Here is a 13,889-nt window from a genome sequence, read left to right on the forward strand (position 1 = left end):
AGTACCAGACATGAGTTCTCCAAATAGCTGTAGATACATAGTTTACTTAGAGATACTCACTTGAACTCTCCTACACAGGGGAGTGTTCAGACTTTTCCAAAAGTCTGTTTTCAACTATAATCACTGAAACTTAGGGGCTGTGCATGAAGTATGTTTAGAAACTGAAGAAATCAGGAATCAAAAAATAACATTGAGTCCTAGAGAGAGATATGCTAACAAAAAACTTCAGGAATTAAAGAAAAACAGTATGTAGTGGGAATGAAATCTTAACCTTAATTAAAAACCTCACTATGGTGTGCCAAAACTTGTTTGATCTTGATAACAGGAGTAAAAAAAGATTATTGAAATATAAAAGGTAGTTATATCTAGAACTACAACAGACATCAGGTGAAATAAGTGATCATTTAACTCAAAACTGCTCAGAAAAAAAATGTGAATAATTCTACTGTATTTCTTCACTTTTAGTGAAAAAAGTGGAATTTAGACTATTACTAAATATATGTACGTTACTAAGGAAATATCATTAGTTGATGAGGATATGAAATAATGTTAAAAATGCAGGAGGCTGTGCAACACAAATTGAGTTTCTAAATTTAGCAAACTATTTAAAGTCTTAACAAGTAATCATGTCTTCTTAATTCATTTCATAAATTCCTGTCACAAACTGGTGTTTTTTCCCAAATGATCTTGTCAATACAGAGTAAAATTTACTAACAGTACTAAAACGATGAACATTTTGAATACTGATCATTGCTTAACACTGAACTGCTTTCTGTAATGATTATGATTTAACAAGAGTCATGCAATCTTGTTAAATGTCTCAGTGGTCTTCAAAGGCAAAAGACTTAGAAGGTCACTGGAAACACTTTAATTATACATGGACATCTTCATTCCACTTAGACTTGAGGATAATATCTTCAGAAACTAAATAGAGCCTTAGGATCATATTGAGTTTAATATTAAATCTCTTTGCTTTAAAAGCCCTATTCTAAATTTAACTTTCAACTAATCAAATAGTACACCTTAATGCAACTTTTAAGCTTTTTCTGTTGAGTTATATTCAGTGGTTATCATACAGTTTAAACAATAATTAAAAATCCTTGCACTTTTATACAGTAGAAGTATTATAAATTCACAGAGTCACAGACTGGAAGAGATGGGAATGCAGGTCTGAAGGTCATCTTTTCTAACCCTTGTGCTCAAGCAGGGCACCTAGAACAGGTTGCCCAGGAGCACATTTGGATGGCTTTTGAAAAATTTAATGACCTCTCTGGGGAAAACTATTCCAGTGTTTGACCATCCTCAGAGTTAAAAGGCTGTTTCCTGATGTTCAGATGGAACATCCTGTGCTTCATTTTGTGCCCATTGGCTCTCATCCTGTCACTGGGCACTACTGGAAAGAGCCTGGCTCATTTTTGTAGTATCTTTTCAGGCATTTATATACAATGAAGAGATCTTCATGAGCCTTTCCTTCTTCAGGAAGAAGTCTCAGCTCTCTTAACTTTTCCTTGTACACTCTTGGTACTTAACCATCTTCATGGCCCTGTGCTGAACTCTCTTGTATGTCCATGTCTCTCCTGTACTGGGGTGTCTGGAGCTGGACCCGGTGATGCAGGTGTGACCTCCCCAGTGCTGTGGAAGAAAAAGGATCACCTCCCTCAACCTGTTGGCAATACTTCTCCTAATACAGCCTCCTAATATGATACCTTTAGACTTCTCTGACAGGGGCACTTTGCTGGATCCTGTTCAGTTTCTATGTTATCTTTGAACATCTGACTAAAATATTTAAAACTTAGTTACAGATGAAAATATGAAGCTATTAATAAAATTATTTTGACATAGTGTCTAAGTTGAATAAACATTAGAATTTTGATCAAATGACCATTAGAAGGAAGATTTTAAAGCAGAGAGAAAAATCTGTAAAGAAGTTTGCAGGAAGTGTGATTTCCTGCTCCTTCCTTACATGAGGTTTTTTAATCATGGTAAGTGTGTAAGAAAAGTTTTAAATTACTGTTGTGCTTACCTTTTCATTTTCAAACTTTCTAATTTGACATGATGTTAGTCTTTTACCCTTTACTTTATAGGAGTGACATTCTTTTGTTTTCTATAGTGACTTTCTGATAATTTAGAAATTCCTTTCAATAAATTATGAGAAAAAGATTGACCCTAAACAAACAACTCTCTAATCTACTACTCTACTTCATAACAATTTTAAATACATTTAGTGGCATCTTCCTGCTTGAATATAAGCAATGGTTTTTTTGTAGCTTTCTTATTTTTACTGAGTATGCAGATTTATTAATTGTTACTATTTGTCTCCCTCAAACTTTTTTTCATCTAACTTGTATTTGAATAGGGTAAAGATTTCCTATTTAGAGTATTTTTTGCAAGTATTGTTCTTTGTACAGAGAAAAGAAATTAAGATAAATTCTCTTGATCGTGAATTTAACAAGGAGGGCTTATCAAAAACCTTTTCTCCACATTCCTCCCTTTTGTAGACAAGCCCAAGTTACTCAGAACTAGAAAGTGGGATCAAAAAGACTAAAAGGAGAAAAATGGAAGTTAAATTTAAAAAAAGGAATTACAAAAAAGGATCAGCTTTTCCAATATTTCATTGACCATTTTAACTTTGAACACTAAACAAGAACAGGGGATTTTATTTACAGAATAATCTGTAGGGGAATACCAAGTGAAAAAGTAGTGTTGCCCAAATATGTTATTTTTCATTCCTTAAAAGGCCTTTGGGGATTAAAAAATCTTTTTTAATATCACTGATATGTTGTCCAGAATGAAAACACTGCAGTCATTTTTTAAATCTCCTTTTAATATGTGTATCATTGTCTGTGAAAGCAAGTAAAAAAGCTTTTGTAAGAGCAAAACCTGTTGGCCATGCTTGTGTTAAGCTTTCATTTTTAAAGGGAATTTTGCTGTAGCATTTTGATGTCAAAGACAAGTGAATTGATACAGATACAGCATAATAGGATCTTTCTATTCCCACTCTAAACTTTGGGAAAGCATGAAACAATTGCTGCTTGATGGTTGATGCATCAAATGAATGCATCTGGAGTGTAATGTTTGGCAGTGACTTGTTTGGAAACCACAGTCAGTCACCAGTGCCCTACACCCTGGTTTATCTGCCTCTCAAAAAGGATTATTATTTAGTTAATCAAAGGCTCAGTAAGGCTTAATGAATACATGTAATGAGTCCTAGGAGCTCCAGGTGAACATCCTTGTACAGAAGAGAAAATTGTTATTATGAAGCAGACTTTGTGAAGTGCAGGAAGGCCTTGTGCCAGAGCAGGGTAGTTGCACCAGGAACAGACAAACCAGATTGGAAGCCAAAGTCAACTGTCACTTGATATTTTTATGTCTGGACTCCATTGTGAGATACCTGAGTCCCTGCTTTACCAGGATTACAGCTCTCTACCTTCCCCCCTCAGTATCAGACCTCTTCTGTCCTTCAGGTGTCTTCCCCACACTAAATGACAACATATAGGAGCTGATGACATTCTCCCTCTGGGCTAAAACCCTTATTGTATTGTTTAAGGCAGAAGATAGTCTCTCAAGAAAACTTTTAATCCAATTTCCATAAAAGAATTTCAATGATATTTTGTCTAAATCTGTTATTCCCTGATCAAGCTGTTCCTGTTCCACTCCTTATCCCATTGCATAGAATAAAGCTTATTTCCCAAGGACCTACTGTGGCTTCTGCCCTTTGTGAGAGATTTAAGCTTGTGCTCCATTTACAATAAAAAGGGCTGTGTAGAAGCAGAAAGTGTCATCTTTGAAGAGGGATGAGCTATTTCTGCAGTCAGTGAGGGACATTAGAGGATTTCTGTGTAGGGATCTTGACAAAAATTTCTTCTTTATTTCTTCACCTGGAGACACGCTCATTTTCAGTGAGTTAGCATTTCATTGTTGTGCAGTTGTTTAATGTTGCTTTCCTTTGACAAATGGTACCTTTTCAACTAAATAAAACAAGTTAAAAATGAACTGTGTGAGTAACTCATTAGCTAATATCCATGCAAAATCTAAAAACCCTGTGTGTAGAAATAAAACTAAAATAATAGAAAATACCTCAGGCAAGTTAAGAAAGTGAAGCTGAAATTTAGAGCAAGAATTTTTTTGAAGGTGTCTGTATCATTACTGATATGCTATATGTTTATAAGTGTGTTTATTTAAATTGCTTCTGCTCTAGTATTCATTTGATGTGACAGTCAAATCATTGGGAAAACAAAGGTCAAATTCTCTCTTCAGAAGGCATGTTAAGTTCCTGCTTGTTTAATGAGAGCTGAACTTTCAGGGTAGTGCTGCTTCCCAAGTGTTGTCAATGCAGCTGAAGTTGTGAATAATAGAGTCTCAGTGGAGGCTTTGTTCTTCCAAAAAATTCACATAACATTTAGCTGGGGTGATTCAGAAACTAAATCAAGCTTATAGAAGATCTATATTTGATATATGAAACAATAACAAAATATGTATTTACATAAAAATACATATTTTAAAGCAGTCAGGCTTACTGTCATCCTTTCAGTTATTTGTTTTGAACAGTGAGCCACAAGAACATGTTCAATATTCTTAAACTGTGTGATTTTATTGGACTTTATAAACATAAGGAAGGGGTCAGCCCTCAAATTATAAATAAAATCATGATAGGCTGGGCTATAAAAAATCAGGATAGTAGGATATTACATTTTTCAATGTAACATCTCTTTGTTTTGAGCTGTTGAATTTAGGAGTGAAAATGTCTCTGGCAGAACAGGTAGAATTGTATTTGAGTGGGAGAAAATACCTTTATGATCTTTGGAAAACTCTTTTGTTTACCATGGGTAGTAGCGTCCAAAGTGTTGTTTGATAGGCATGTAATGCTGGTGTATTTTCTCCTGTATAAACTGTATGGCTGGAAGAAACCTTTAAAGGTGAACTTAGCAAACACTCAGAGGGACCACATCAGTCTTGAAGATTTATTCTGTGCAGAGACACTGTCACCAAGTGCCCTCCAGTCCTGCACAGCTCCTGTGTGACAACCTGTCAGCAGGACTTTGTATTCTCCATCCCAAGGCAGCAAGCAGGAGGCTTGGGTCTCCTTCAGTCTAGTTCTGCCAGAATTGTCAGGGGGCAAGAAGAGATTGTTCTACACTCTGAGTAACCCACTTCTGGCAGCAGATGCTTGAGGGAGAATGTCTTTTGGTATGAAGAGATAGAAACATGAGGAAGGGGGAGATAAGAATGTGTTGAGATGGACAGAACCTAGGCTTGGGCACTGTGGCTGGTATGTTGGGAAGCAATGGATAGCTAGCAAGGGCAGCAGGGGTAAAAGATGAGAGGAGAAAAGGGAGAAACACTGGAACAAATGGGATTCCCTTTATCTTTTCAGAAATAATTGTAAAACATACAGATGTCATCAAATTGTCATGGCTATGGTCTTAAAAAAACAAGTGGCACAGATTTTCCTGTTTGAGTGATCATGAGACAAACACTCCTTGGAGGAAAGAGTATGTAGTAGTCTTAGAGTTGTTTTACTGTAGGCCTTGCTATGATTTCCGGTGAATTTTCTAGGTTAATGCATTCTTCTAATGAGAGATTGAGACTCTAAAATTGATAAAACCTTTTTTTCCCTATTTCATTTTTTTTACAGGACAACCTTTTCCGTAATCCCTTTATAATTACAAAGTAGATGTATGTTGAAGGCTGACAATTTCACCATGAAAAGCATCTACTTTAAGTCCATTCACATTACCTGAAAAACTATTTCCTAATCTTTAAGGGCTCTTTTCAAATCAAAACATCAATTCTTGGGCATTTGTAACTGTGCAGATCATTGTAAGATGAAGATCTTCTGCCACCTTATTCACTAGTACATCTTCATGAACATTTTTACCAGGCAGACAACCATAATTTTGCCAACTTCAGTGTTGTGAACATGGAAAGAGTTTCCTGTCTGGAGGATTGTTTCAGGAGTTTATACATTTGCTCAGATAAGGAAAAAATATTTCTAATCTGCAAATTGCTCTGGAAATATTGAATAAAGGGAGAAAAAAAGGGCAGGCATTGGTTAAGCAAATAAAAACATGCTGAACCACTCATTTTGGATAATTTATTTTTCATTTGATCTTTCAGTTAATTTTTTGTGTAATAGGTAGGCTAAAACTAGTAATAACTATAAACAGTACATAATTTTTATTGAACCTGAAACTTGGATTTTTCAGCAATTTCAGGACTCTAGCCAGGTGTAACTTGCAATATTAAAATAAGAATATAGCTTTTTAAAAGGTTACAGCATTCCAAATTTAACTTCATCTTCAAATCCATTTCCACTAAAAAGGAATTATTTATGGATTTTAAGGTTCAAAGATATTCCTCCCTTACCCTTTTCATGCTAGTTGTTCCCTGTCTGACTTAAGCGGTCTGGGTAAAGGCAGAATTGAGTTAGAATTTAATGAGTTTTTAAAGTAATGATGTGACAAGTTAATAATTGAGGTTTTTAAACCACAATGCTATTGTGAATCAAAAAATAAAATCAATTAATATTTTATATGTTTTATTTTTCTTTAGGTTCACTATTAGTCCCAGACTAACCACAGGAATCTCAACATATCTCCTGTGTTCATTCACAGCAGGGGTGAGAAAGTGTGCCAACCAAACTCCTGGAAGAAAAGGCAAGATTGGATAAAACATTAAAAGAGAAAGAGAAATAAAAGAATATGAAGACATGGTGTCCAACAAACACTTATGAATCATTCACCACCAACACTACTTTGTATTTTTTTTAGTTTTGTTGGCTTCTAATTCTGAAAGTGATTTGTCCTTCAAAATTTCCTATTTCATTCTCTACAAGGAATGAGAAGTGTGGTACCAACCAATAGCTTCATCAGTTCAGTTCCTGAAAAGCACTCAGGCAACTAAGGAATTTTCACTCCTATAAAATACAGCCATATTATCTTCATCAGGTGTCAATGACCACCTTATTATTCACAGTTAATTAATTCAAGTCACTTCTCACTTCTACATATATAGATGACATGGCATTTATAGAGGATTGTAAAAGTAGGAAGGCAGATGAAGCCTGAGAGCTCATAAGCAGCCCTTTTGGAGAATTTCATAAGTTCAATGAATGTTCTCAAATGTTGAATTAAAAAATGGTATTAGTAAGGAGAGAGAGAGTAATTTGTTAAAAAATGCATATCCCTTTTGCTTTCCCTTGACATTTATAACATCCAAAGTAATTGAAACAACAGTTGGGGCAGTTAGGGTAGTTCTATAAACAGCAGTAGATCAGCAGGTGGTAACAATAGTAATTTGGAATGGAACAGAACTGACCTCTTCACTTCTTTTTTTTTAACACAGGATTTTATTTTAATTTGTTTCAGAAAACTTCAAAGAGAATGTAAAAAAAAAAGCCTTTATATACTTTGTGAAATATATAATTAATTCTCTTATCACCCAGATGCAGCCTTGATATGAGAGTAATGAATGCTTTAGAAATACAAAGAGATTGGATTTTCTTTATGTTTCTAATCAGAGACAGTTTAGGTAGCTTAGATCCACAGTTTTGGATTTGTAAAAAACAAACAGCTTATGTATTCAGGAAGATCTTATAGAAAGAAAACCCAAATGAGGTTTTCTTTTGACTCAGAAGTGTAGGAGGACCCAATCTCAAACATTATATATCTCAGCAAACACAAGCAGCCCATTTTAACTCATTTTACAGCACACACAGCTGCACTTAGGTGCATGAAGCACTTTTCGAGACATAACAGAAATATATCAACAGAAGGTAGGAGTACAGATTTTCTTCAATTCTGTAAAAATAAAGGCTTAGCAGGTGTTAGTGACAAATTTATTTAATACCAGAAATCTAGTACTATTTTGGAAAGTTAAATCTGTAATTTTGTGTCTGAATCATAGTCTTGGTTTATTTGACATCTTTATAGCACAAATCACACTGAGTACCTCTCAATAAATTCAGTGTCATTCAGCAAGTCATAAGAAATATGTCATTACCACCATATTAGAGATTTGAAAACCAAGCACAAGGAAGTCAAGAGACCTTCTGTTCACAAGGACTAAAAACATTATGACAATTGAAAGACTGCTGAAAATTTTGTAATCTCTACCTGTTTTGCTCTAAACCTAGACACCAAGTTTTGCTGTAAGTCTACATCCATGAAGCATTCATACTTGAACCCCACTTATAATAAATATAGACCAGTAAGAGCTAATTTAATAGTTGGAGATAGTGGTCTTACCAATAATTTCATACAGGGCTTTTTGTTGAATGTTGCTTGGGCTTTTTTTAAAATTTTTTTTCCAGTCACTGCCATTAATATAGATAAATATCAAAGTATTTTTCTCCTGTTCTGCTAATTTTTTTTGTTTTTTGGGATCACTTTCTCTTCTGGTATTATCTGTATTTACAGTGATTTTTTCCTCTCTTTTCCCAGAGAAGAACTATGTTTATCACAGACACAAATAATAAATCTATGTATGGGCATATAACTGTCTGGTTTTGACACTTCTGCTTCTGGATGTTTGTGATCCAATTGTTCTGAATTGAGATATGCATTCTCAATGAATTAAGGATCAAGAGAACAACAGTCTGCACTTCTTCCCAGTTTTGATATTTCTACTTACATGGCAAATTTGCAGCTGCAATTGTAAGCTCTTGCTCTAACGTAATTTTGTCATTGTAATTGCTTCTTCAGAAATCAATGTTGCTGCCATGATAAATAATAAAACCCTAACAAAGGTAATAAAAGTCCAGGGCATTTGCTCAGGTTACAGGTTTCTCAGGTGAATACACCCCTCTCCCTGTGTTTGCCTCGACAAATGTCATGAGTGATAGAATAAGTGAATTTCAATGAGATTTAGCTCTAGAAGTGCGAGGGAGGGGAGAATATTACCAAATGTTTTACAACAACATATGTTCGTTACTAATGGTGTTACACAAAATCATAAATAATGAAATAAATTGATATCCTGAGTGCAGTTTGTCTAGCATGTCTCAATTATACTAGCACGGGGTATATATCAAGTTTATGGTATTGTGTAAATCTTTATTAAACACTATAAAAGGTTTACACTTTTGTAACAATATGCAAATAGACCATTTAATTTACTTACAGACCTATCAAAATAAAATCCCCATAGGGTATATAGGCAGCAGTAAACAAAATCAGGAGTTTGCTGCTGACCTTTTTATAACTGCTAAGCTTCCAGGTACTGCAGGGAATACAAAACTTGCTGTGATAGCTTCTCTGCAGCAGCAGACAATGACAGATGATGTTTTGGAGTACTGTGTACTATCTTATAGTATGGGTTAATTCATGATGGACATATTGTACACATGAATGTATTTTTTCTGATCTGGCAAGTGGGATAGGGGTTCTAAAAAGCCATCAGGAACTGTAAGTGCAGATTGCTCTTCAAATCCCCACTATAGTGACGTAGGTTCAGTTGAAGCTGAATTTCATAGATACTTTCCAATTTTTTTGGTGAATCAACTCATGAAAATAACTTTTTGTCCTCACAGGGAACTCTGGGCAACTGAACACTACTCTGTGAGATATGCCACAAGATATTATCTATCTTCCTTCTTCTGATGGGAGATTGATATACCAAAAAATAGCTGCACTCAAGAAAAGCTAAGCCATTTCATATCAGAAAAAGAAGTAGTGTTTTATTGGAAAAGAAGTAAAATCAGGACAGCATTAGAGAGTATGATAATAATTTACAATGCATTTGTATTTTATACAAAAACTCTTAATAATTTTCACTTTCAGAGAAGCATCCTAACCCAAAGGACATAGGCATTATTATTTCCTCTGCCTGTATTTTAGACTCGTTCAATTTAATATTCACACTGATTTTAAGGGATGCTGTTAAGAAGGCAGGCTGCAGATACCTGCCACTCAGTACTGCTTGTGGCCTGGTTGTAGAGAAGTTAAGTACAAAGTAGGAAGAGTGCATGGATATGAATATAAAATAGGTGCATCTTGGATCCTGAGAGAGTAGTTAGTCTGGATCAGTCATTTCTAGACTGAGCACTGTTTCCTCTAGCCAAGTTGTTGTGAAATAGAAAGTGAAATGCTGAAGGCCAGGATAGTGTTTTGTGAAGGATAGTCAGGATAGTGACTCTCATGAAGAGAGTGACACCTTTTAGAACCCCTGAGTCAGGTGCCTAAACCCCAAAGAGAAATGGGATTTAAAACAGTTTCCTGATTTCAGTTGCACATTTTCTTGGTCTCTTTAGTGTATTGGACAGCACAGAATTTTTTTTTCTTTCTGGGACACCCCAAAAAGTACCTGTTTTTCGCTCGTATTGCTATCATTCTCTTTCTAATCCAATTCTAGTCAAGAGTGACTTAAGTGAACCAAATCTCTACTGCAATCATCATTATTGTCATGAAGCAAAACTGAACATCACCCATGTCAGGTGTGCCAGTTTGTTACTCCAAGATGACAATTACTCTATCCTTCCTCCAGCTAAAAACTAGAGATGTGTAGTACTATTGGCATAATGCTTCAAGTGAAATACAGGTCTAAATGCTGAAGTCATTCCAGAGTAGGTAAATAGAGCACTTCAAGATGGAAGTGCTACAGAAGTGGAAAGGATTATACCTACTGCCATTGAACAAGTAGATTCTGTTCCATTGTCATAGGTTAGCAAGCATAGTCCCGGAAGGGACGTCCTTGCTAAGGGGTGCTTACAGTTTCCTCTGGGAACTGATAGAACCTATCAGCTGGCCAGTTTGAATATGGACAATTCTCTAAGCCACTTAAAGTTGTGATCACCTCTGTGATCCACATTTAAGAATAGGCAAACTCCCCCTCCAAGCTCTCTCTCGTTTCCGGCGCTGGGACAGGTGGCTGCGGGCCCCGTGTGGGGGCCAGCGGGCCCGGCCAGGCCCTGCTTGGGCCAGGCCGGGCCGGGCCACGGCCATCCTGAAGCCATGGACCTGTTCCAGCCATGGAACCCCCCCCACTGCCTTGCCGTGGGCAGCCGGAGCGGCTCGGCTCTCCCCCCTCTCCACTGCGATAAGAAACATTCAACATTCCAGCTGCAAAGCTGCAAGGCCGAGGTGAGAGTAACCCTTTTATTGCTGTGAAGAGCTGAAAACCTGAGGGAAGAGAGAGAGGAGATGCTTAAAGCTGAAATTCTGTTGTGAAGCTATGATATATCAGAGTATCCTGTTGTAATTTCATGAAGATCTGGGGGGTGGAGTGTTCAACTCGTAAGCAAAAGCACCTGCGCTGAGATAGGCAGATGCTGACGCAGCTGTAATTTCATGAGAAGTTTGGACAGGGAGAGAGATGAACCAGATGAGGACTTTTGCTCCAAATGGGAAAGGAGAAAACCTCAGTTCCTAGAGATGCTCCCAGAGATAGTCCTAACGATGAAGATGATGAAGACCCTTTGCTCCCAGGGAAGGAGAAGGGCCTCTGTTTTTGTTTCTGAACGGCTCAACCTTAAAATTATACCCCAAAAAACTTCAAGAGTGGACCCTCGAAAGCAGTTGCGGGAAAAGCTGCAAGTCGGGGGAAAGGACTCACACGCAGGCAGAGAGACTCCTCTTCCTAAATGGACTGAACAATATTTGGAAGTGGGCGGCTGGCTCGTTGTGATACTGTTTTCATAGCATGAGCAAGAAGAGACTTCTCTTTCTAAATGGACAGAACAAGGTTATTATGGAAGTGGTAAACAGACTGAACATCTTAAGGGTTGTCTTTTCACATTGTCAGTGGGAGAAGGGAGGAAGGTGGGGGGAGGAGGAGAGTTCTGAAGGTGGTATAATTTTTTTTTTCCTCTTTTAGGTCTGTTAATAAACTTCTTTATATTCTTTCAAGTTTAGTGCCTGTTTTGCATTTCTCCTAATTCTTATCTCACAGCAGATAAACAGTAATGAGTATTTTGGACCAAACCACTACACTAAATTGGTGTTTCCGCCCGGTTACAAACCGAACCCGCGACATCCATTTATTGATGAATTTCTGTTTATAATTTTCAATGCAGTCTCCCTTGATTATCTTAATCACGTGATAGAAATGTTTGCAGAAATAGATGGCAGACTGAAAAATGTTACTTTATGTATTAATTAGCATTCATGCAGTCTAAACCCAGACTTTCAAAGAGTATGTAATTGTAAAAAGCTATTTGTTAATGGATAAGTTTACTTTCTCCTCTAAATATATCCAGGAACTATTATACCTTTGTTATTTACAATCCATTGGTAATACCTAATTCATGCAACACCATTTATTTTACCAGTGCTGATAGCACACTGTTTCTCCTTAGCTGCACACAGCTCCATTTTGCATTTAAGGTTTTATGTCTTAGTTTTAAGTCATTCATGGCCTTTTTTCCTATTGTATGTGAGCCTATGTTTGTGAATACATGTGTATACATATGACAACAGGAAGAGTTTTTAAGGGTTTTTTTTTTCATTGGCTGTAGAAAATAACTTTTGGTCTCTATGCAATACAGATGTTATTTTCTTTAAATGCTGTTAAAGCAGACTTGTAAGCAACTCTGGAACAAAGATTTATTGTGGGATAAAAATGGCAGTAATATTTTACATTTAGATGAGATTTGTCAAAGCATATCACAAGTTACCTACATATAAGATTAGTGATGAATTGCAGCTCCCTCTGAGCTGTGAACTCAAGGAAGTTGGTTGGCAAACCCAGTAGAGACCCATGTTAAAAACATCACATATTTCAATAGGTTTGGGGTTTTTTTAAAATTAATTCTATTGTATAGACTTGGTGCATTTTTTTTCTTTTCAGTATTACTCTGATACAGAGATGCTGGACTAACACCTCTCTGTTTTCTACCATTAAAAAACTTTTAATTCTTCCAACTGCAATGATTTAAAATCTAAAGGTCTTCCCATTGAAATATTCTTTTCCTTTACAAAGATTTACTGACTAAGTAGGATTAATACATAATGAGAAAGCAAATATCATAAAGTGAAGATTGTGCTGTAACTCGGAAAAACTGGGGAGAAGAGATAGCAGTCTGGGAATGCTAGAAGTTGACATATTTTTTATTCCAAAACTTAGTCTATAAGTTTATGACTGTGTCCTTTTATGCTTATTCATGGAGATTGTCCTACAGGAATACTTTTGTATAATAGCATTATGAGGATCTTAAATGAATGTTATGAAACTTATGATTGAGTCATGAGCTTTTTCCTAAAAAAAATTCCATTTCCTTTTAAGTGAGTTGCTTTGATGAACAGGAGAAAACCAACCAACCAACCAACCAACCAACTCTTCCCCCCCCCAAAAAATATGTGCTCTGAAAATAAGTTCAGATTGACATTTGAGGTACCAACTAACAGATCCAATAAAATCCTGAGAGAATATCTCAATATCACAGGATCAACTAGATTGGAAAAACCTCTGAGGTCATCAAGCCCAGCCTATGACTGAACACCAGCAAATCAGCTAGACCGTGGCACTGAGTGCCATGTCCAGTCTTTCCTTAAACACCTCCAGTGACTCCACCAGGCAGCCCATTCCAACATCCAATCACTCTTTCTGTGAAGAAAATCCTCCTAATATGCAACCTAAACCTCCCCTGCCAAGCATAAGACCACGTTTTCTTGCCCTGTTGCTACTTACCTGAGAGAAGAGAGTGATAAGGTCCTCCCTGAGGGGAGTCCCCAGACTAAACCGCCCAAGCTCCCTCAGATGCTCCTCCCAGGACTAGTGCTCCAAATCCTTCACCAGCTTCATTACCCTTCCTTGACACACTCCAGCACCTCAATGTCTTCCTGAATTGAGGGGTCCAGAAACTGGACACAGTACTTGAGGTGCATATGGGCTTGTCTGTAGGCATTTGAGAGACCTGCTAGTTGGGCTAAGACCGCATGAGTTAGATATTTAAT

At 36.7% G+C, this 13,889-nt stretch overlaps 1 long non-coding RNA gene across 1 annotated transcript in view; it reads left to right on the plus strand.

The window, feature by feature from the left end:
• Positions 1 to 8,355, plus strand: part of LOC116445909 — a 32,680-nt gene extending 24,325 nt beyond the window's left edge. The window contains exon 3 of the long non-coding RNA XR_004240939.1: positions 6,553 to 8,355. This is a non-coding gene — a long non-coding RNA (uncharacterized LOC116445909). The remainder of the gene's footprint in view (positions 1 to 6,552) is intronic.
• The last annotated feature ends 5,534 nt before the right edge of the window (positions 8,356 to 13,889 follow it).

Source organism: Corvus moneduloides, chromosome 6, assembly GCF_009650955.1.
Source record: "Corvus moneduloides isolate bCorMon1 chromosome 6, bCorMon1.pri, whole genome shotgun sequence".
Classification (NCBI taxonomy): Eukaryota; Metazoa; Chordata; class Aves; order Passeriformes; family Corvidae; genus Corvus; species Corvus moneduloides.